Raw genomic sequence first — 7,790 nt, 5'->3', positions numbered from 1 at the left:
TTCTTTATTTAAATCGGAGTCAGCTTTTAAGGTGTGCTAAGAGCAAGTGTGATCGTATAGCTCGCTAAAGCTCGCGTAAGCTTTACTCGCTTTAGCGGGTCGAAAGGTCTTAATTGCAAATGCAATTGCTCGGCGGATATCGGCAATTGCAGCGGTAAAAGTAAACGCAAAGTTCATTCGTGTAATAATAGTCTTTAGCACGTTTTTATAAGCCGAATACAGCTTGTCGGCAAGACTCTTATCGTCTTTTAGACTTGGTCGTAAAAAGCTTTAAATGCTTTTAAGCTCTTTAACGAGCTTCTTAAAGCACTCGCTAAGCGAGGTCTTTAGATTTTCCTTTTTAATCAAATCTAATGAAATTTCTTTTTAGCGGTCGTATTTTATTTGCCGCCGGTAGTCAGTTTCGAAGTAGTCTTTTATTATAATAGCGTTCGCTTTAAACGTAAGAAGCCTAGCTTTAATCATATGATTATAATAAAAGGTTATAGCTTTTTTCGTAAGTATAATTAAGAACGCTATTAAATAGTCGTCGAATGTCAAGCCGTACCGATTTGCTTAATTAGCGAAAATACTTAATTAAGTTTTAAAGTTATCGTCGAGTCTCGAATACTTTAGTTCTTTAAGAAAGCTTTTTGCAAATAAAGCCAACTCCTTTGCTTTTAAGTGAAGGTCCGTTGCTTTTAGCTTAAGGAAATCGTCTTTATTATCGTTAAAAGCGCTTGGAGTGCCGTACGCAAGCGTGCCGTGCTTAGCTAGTGGTCGGATCGGTAAAAGGTTACCGATATAATTGCCGGTTGTAGGTTTTACTTTTCTAAGGTCTTTAAAAAGCTTATTTCCGGATCCGAAGTCTTTTAAGAGTCCGTTTCCGAATCTCTTTAATAGTTTAAAAGGCTCGTTCTTACCTTTTTCGTATCCGTGTCCTCGATCTTTTTGCTAATCTCTTCCGTTTTCTTTTCGTCGGTTATCGTTAAGATCGCTAAGGCTATTCGAGTCATCGGTTAAGGCTTTAACTTAATGATATCCGTACTTTTAAGCGCGTTTTTAACGATTCTTATACCTTTGGTTTTTCTTTTACTAATACGTAACCTTTTAAAAGATGTAAGTAGCTTGTCGGTACGTCCGAAAGTGTTAGATTCTTTTTTCGAGTTGCTAAAGTTGAGCACGGAAATCTGCACGCTATCTTTAATAAAAGCTAGTTTTGTTCGGAATGCTTTTAGGTTTTGGCGGGTCCTTTTTTAGCGTATAACTCTCGTAGCTTCGATTATTATCTAATCCGATGATGATCTCAAGACCTTTGTTATTATTGCTATTAAGCCTAGGCTTTTCAGAAAACTGAGTGTAGCTTTTAAGAAAAAGGTTTAAGGACCGTTAAGGTGATTTTAGCTTTTGTTGTATAATTGACGTATTGCGTAGCGATTATTAAATTAAAGATGAGTACGCTAAAGTACTTCGTCGTAGCCCTTCGTTAGATTGTATAGCGTAAGTTCGTAATTCCGTTATTTGCTTTGCTATTACTTTTATATTTTGCTTTATATCTCTTCTTTCTTTCGCAAACTTTTCGCGTAACTTTCGAATTTCTTTTTTTTCTTCCTTTTTACTTAAGGTCTCTTTTTCTTTCCTTTTTAGATTGCGCGAGAGTAAAGGTAAAAGTAGTTGAAGTGTAATATCCTCGTCGTTCGTAAGGTTTTCGGCGGTTTACTTTGAATCGAGGCTTAAAAGTGTTGCTTATTACTTTTTTATTTCTTCGAAGGTTTATTAGTACTGCTGCTCGTCGTTTAAAAGCTTGACCATCTTATTAGCGTAGCTCTTTTGCTTTAAGGGGCATTATACGCCTTTAGATAGCAAGTGTTCCTTAAGGCTAATAAAAGTAGCAAACTTAAAGCTTCGTTTTGTATTATCTTTCGTTATCGTAAAGCTTATTTAATCTTAGCGTAAGAAAGCGTGCCGGAATAAGCTTTACAAGTCGTAATCTTTCAGCTTTTTATACTTCGCATTCAAGAAGTCTTTTACTATCGCTCGGGCCGTGATCTTATTATTTAGCTTTGCGTATAGTAATTCGTTTAAGTCAAATAAGATGCCCGATATCTCGTCATTTAGCCCTTCCGATAGCTTTGAGAGCCTTAAGTATAATGATTCTTTTAGCTGAATAGCTAGGGGTTTCGTAAGTGGTGATAAGACTCGAGGGGTATAATACCTTATTGCTTTTGTCGGCTAGACTCCTTACTTAAAGGTCTAGTTGCTCGATCGGCTATAGTTGTTGTCTAGTTGTGTATAGGTCGATTTAAATTGGTTAGGTTGCTATATGTAGTAGGCGCGGCTTTTATAACGTTGAAGGTTGTATAAAAGTGATTTGGTTCGGAATCACTCTTTCGTAGGAATAGGGAAAAATCGGTGGTATAAGCAAGCGACTTGGTACGGAATCGCTTTTTCGTTGTAAAAGGAAGGAGGTATCGTATTGAAAGGTATCCTCGCTATAGAGTCCTAGCTTCTTTGTGATTGATCACTTAGTAGTAAATCAACTACTGATTAGTGTTGGATTGCTTTCAAGCGATTAAGAATATATATTCGTAAAGTCGTAACGGTCGTTAAAGTACTTGCAATTGCAAAATACTCGGTTGATAAGGTATTTGAATTCTGTCTGCTCCTTTATGCTTAAGAGAGCTGATTCTTTTTATATGATTAGAAGGAATCACGTGCACTAGCTAGCTAATAGGTTTACTTGTCAAGTTGAAGGTCTTTTAACTGTTGGCATGCTAAGCGAAGCATGCTAAGTGGCCCGTGAACCATGGTTTACGGGTGAGCTCCCTCAACTACTACTACTACTAGCTAAGGTCGATATGGATATTGTCGGATGTGATCAGGTAATAGACTTATTACGTGTCAAGACCTTTCTAGATATATAAGTAAAGGGCTACTTTTTAAGTTCATTAAACAATCAATCAAGAATCTTTTTACTTATCTTCTTCTTCGTGTTACCGTTTAATAAGTTATAAGCCCCGCTGCGATTTCTTTAGCGCCGAAATACTATAATTAATACTCTTTGCGACTTCTTTAGCATCGAACTTTTTGCAAAGACAAAATCAAATCAAAACGGAACGGAATACGATATTCTTTTTTAAAATTATTTTTTAACGATATACACAACTCTTTCTTTTTATTGCTTGCGTTCATCGCTAACTTTTTATATCTCTTTTTAAAAATATACGATCTTTTGTTTTTAAAAACACTTTAGTAGTAACTTATTTCGAATAATAGTGTTTTTTTAAGGTTTATATATATATATATATATTTATAAACTTTTCGACGGAATACGCCGAAATGAACTTTAATCTTTCGGGATTTAATTTCTTATAAATCTACTTTGCATATATACTTTACTTATATCTAGCATTAACCGAAAACTCTTTTATCGAAACTATTATATTTTAAACGACTTAGCTGTATTACGTTAGCACGCTTAAGCTTTTACGATAAAATAAAACTCGAATAATTTTAATAGATTCTTTATCTTATTCTCAACTTCACTTGTTTTATCGCAAATTAATTATAGATCAAGACGCTGCGGATAGCTTAATTAATTAAGAACTTCGAAAGACTTTAAAAAAGGCTTTTTTTACGAACGATACTTTCGTATTATTAAAGAAAACGAAAACTCATAAGATCTTTTAACTTTTTATCTTTACTTTTTTTTACCGCTTTAATCTTTTTATAAACTATATACAAACACTTATCAATACTCTTTTTTAATCTTTCGACTTTGCTAAGGATCGTGACTTTAATCTTGATTTTTAATTCTTTAATACCGAATTAAACTTAGACATTTCTTTTTTATCGACTTCGGACGAAGAGCCTTTTTGCTCTTTTTTATTTATTTTATTCTTCGGCTTTCGAGTTAAAAAACCTTTTTACTACTTATAAAAATATCTCGATAAATATTACTTTAGCACTATTAGCTAACGTTAAGGATTTTATCGAGCTTATTAAGACTTCGATTTTTAAGAATAGCTACGGACACTTAATTTACTTTCTTTTCCGCTTTTTTTGCCGTTCCGTTTTTCGACGAAGAAAACTAAGTCGAGTTTTTTTAACGTATCGACTTCGCTTTTGTTAATAAAAACTACTTTTACGAAAAAATCTTTAAAAGTATAAGAGTCCGACTAATTCGCTTTTTAAGCGAGACGGAGTTTGCGTTTAAGAAAAGACTCGACGCGTAAGACGAACTTTAGACTTAAAGCTGCTTTTTTATCCGTAGCAAACTCGAGTTAACCGCCGTAGATTTCGCTAAAAGAAAAGGAATAAGCTTTACGATTATCGAAGACTTTAAAGAACACGATCTTAAGAAGCTATTATTAATAAATTTAAAAGAACGTTTTCGATTTAAAAGCGTCGCGACGTTTTACCGTCTTTAATCCGCGTTGCTCGCTTTTCGTATTAACGAGTTCGACGACGTCACTTTTTTTAATAACGAATTCATACGCTTAAACGGACAACTTAAGCTTTTCGATAGTAATACTTAACTTTCTGCTTTATAAATAATTAAGGTTTATTTTAATTAGCTACCGTCTTTATACGAAAACTTTAAATCTAATTAAGTCTCGAATAACGATTATATCGACGGCGATAAATCTAAAATTACTTTCGCCGACTTTATAACTTTTACTCGCAAGGAAAAGTAGTTGATGCAGCACTCTTCGAGCAAAGCATTCTTTATATACGGAAAACTTAATAAACTTGTAAAAAGAGATAAGTTTATTATAGTTTATAATTATTATAAGAAATCTTACTACTTTAAATCGGAATACGTAATAGCTTACTTTTATTTAAAAGCTGCTTTCGATAAACGAATCGAAAAAAAGCGTAAAGATAAAGCTATTAAGCAAGCTAAATTAAAGACGGCTAAAAATACCGACTCTTTCGAAAAAACTCTTTCCGTTGCTTTTTTTATATTATCGATTCGTAATTGCGTTAATAAAACCTTTTAACCCGCTTTCAACGTTCGAGATTTTAATATAGATTAGCAATTAAAGTTTGCTCGGAGTAGATTATCTTAATTAAAACTAGTTTAAAAGCATTGTTCTCTTCTTCGACCTAACCTTTTTTGCAATTTTCAATTAAAGCAACGTCTTCGAAAGCTCCGGACTTTATTATCGAGCATTACTTTTACTTTTAAGTATTAAATAATTTCTATTTTTTTTATAATCCTTACTCTTTTACTTTATTTTTTATTTTTCTTTTTTACTCTTTGAAAAACACGACGGCTTATCGCCGTAGCAGTGTTCTTTTATCTTTTTTCTTTTTTACTTTAGCATACCGCACCTTTTATTAAAGCTTTTCTTAAGGATTCTTCTTTTTAATTCTCTTAAGAAACCTTATACGCTCTTGCTTTTTGGTCTTTAAATACAGTTGAAAACACTTTTATCTTTAATAGTGGCTGCATTAAGTATATGTTTTATCGTTAAGAGTTTTTCGAGAATATCTTTTCACTCGACTTAAGCGAGGCAATTATTATCTTTAGAATAAAGGGTCATTCGCTCTTACTTTAAAAGAAAGGCATAGTTGCTTTACTTATTAAAATGAACGACGGTAGCTTCGGTTGGATTCGTTTATATAACGTTATTTATTATCCGAACTTTAGTATTAACTTTCTTTTTTATTTGAATTTCATTCGAAAAGGTATAGGTATGACTTTAAGCGAGAAAGATGCTTTGCTTTTTTTATTAAGTAAAAACTCTTTAGTTTTCACCGCTCGAATCGCTTAAGACTTGTTTTGCTTTAATATCGATTTGCGTTAGCTTATAGATCGAGTTTTTCGTTTAAGTTATATATATTGGATTGCTTCTAAGCGATTGGGAATATATATTCGTAAGGTCGTAACGGTCGTCAAAGTACTTGCAATTGCAAAACACTCGGTTGATAAAGTATCTGAATTCTAACTGCTCCCCAATGCTCAAGGGAGCTGATTCCTTCTATATGATTAGAAGGAATCACGTGCACTAGCTAACTAATAAGCTTACTTGTCAAGTTGAGGGTCCCTTGATTGCTGACATGCTAAGCGAAGCATACCAAGTAGCCCGTGAACTATGGTTCACGGGTAAGCTCCTTTAACTACTACTACTAGCTAGCTAAGATCGATATAAAGATACCGACATCGGCAACTCTCTTTTTAGCAAGCAATGCTTTGTTAATTATTATATCGACCGAAAAAAGAAAGAAGATAACCAAACAAAAGAAAAACAATCTCACCTTATTAAAACTCACTCTCCTTTCTCTTATAGCGGCCTTTCCACTTATCCGTCTACCTGCACCTTTAAAGTATTAGTCAAGACTAGCTCTTGCAAAAAAGTATTAGCCTCGACTTTAGTTATAGCGTTAGCAAGATTGGATTTTCCTTCGATCTAGCGTACTTTAAAAAGCTCCCGCTTTTCGTATGACTCTCGAATAGCTATGATATCGATCATTAAGCGCTTTTCTTTAATAGTCCCTAGCTTTACTATGCACTCGTAAAGCGAGTAAGAGTTAGTGCACACGACTACGAAGAAGTTAAGAATTCTTAGCTAAGCCGTGATTTAAGCAAAAGTAGTTGATATAACAATAGCTATATCGATACTTAAAGACATAGCGTATAGCTTAAAGGCTAGTATTGCTTTTATCACCCTTTTGCACTTCTATGACACTTAATAAAAGATATTATCCGTCAAAATGAACTCGTTCTCACTTACGTAAACCTTATTATTAAAGATAGCTACGAAACCGATCTAAGAGCTAAAGTCAGCGTTATTAGCAAACGCTCCGTCTACGAACACAAAGAGCTTCGCTGTCTTTAAGTCTAAAAGCACGTAATAGATCCTTCGTATTAAGTAATCGATTAGCTACTAGATCACCTTATTAAAAGCTTTATAGTCTTCGTCTTTCGGTTCTTAATGCTAAGCAGTCATCGATAAAGCGCAAGATGCTTTTAAGTAGTAAATAATAGCTAAATACGCCTTTCGAGCACGTTGCTCCAAGTACTCTTTAGCCCGTGTAGCTGAATCGAGCTTGATTACGGCAAGCCTTTTACCTTGCCCCTTTTGCTTAACTAACAGCTCGAACCCGTTTTTATTTAAAGATAACTTGCATCTATTAAAAATCATCGGTTCGGCGTATGTAAAAGTCTTTATTTCCTTGCTCTTCAGCTTGGATTTGACCAACTCTTTCTCTTCCTTTGCTCTTATAGCTTAATTAATAACCATAAAAATATCGTTCGTTTATAAGGCAGCTATTCTTAGCTAGTCTTTATTAATTGATACAAAGAAGCAAGAGTTAAAGCTCGATTGCTTTATATCGAAGTTGTTTATAAAGTGCTCGGAAAAACGCTTATACTAATGCGTCTTTGCTTCGAGGATGCCGTATAAAAAGCTAGTTATAAAAAACAAAGTGCCGAAAAGGAATCGATAAGTGATCTTTTTAAGTGGTCGCACGACAATTATTCGGATAAGCTTCGTACTTAATTAAATGTAAGCTTGCGTAATATCTTTATTATAAACTTGACACTCGTAATCTTTTATTAACGAAAGAGCTAAAGCATAACAAAGTCTTTGGCTCGCTCGCTATACCGTAAAGGATTCGGTGAATACCTTCGTTTTGCTTTTATTTTAAAAAGCTTAAACTATTATACGAGACTTCTCGTATAACGTAAGTGTTCCTTTGCTTTTGATCTTATTAACAAACTTAAATCCGAAGATCTTAGCGCTTTTAGCGCGTAAGTCGGTGCTCGAGATCACTTAAAAGATGCTTTAAGCTATTAATCCAGC

Source organism: Drepanopeziza brunnea, assembly GCF_022702325.1.
Source record: "Drepanopeziza brunnea f. sp. 'multigermtubi' strain 214-2 chromosome Unknown ctg17, whole genome shotgun sequence".
NCBI classification, from domain to species: Eukaryota; Fungi; Ascomycota; class Leotiomycetes; order Helotiales; family Drepanopezizaceae; genus Drepanopeziza; species Drepanopeziza brunnea.
The sequence above is the reverse complement of the archived record's forward strand: the minus strand, read 5'-3'. Positions refer to the sequence as shown.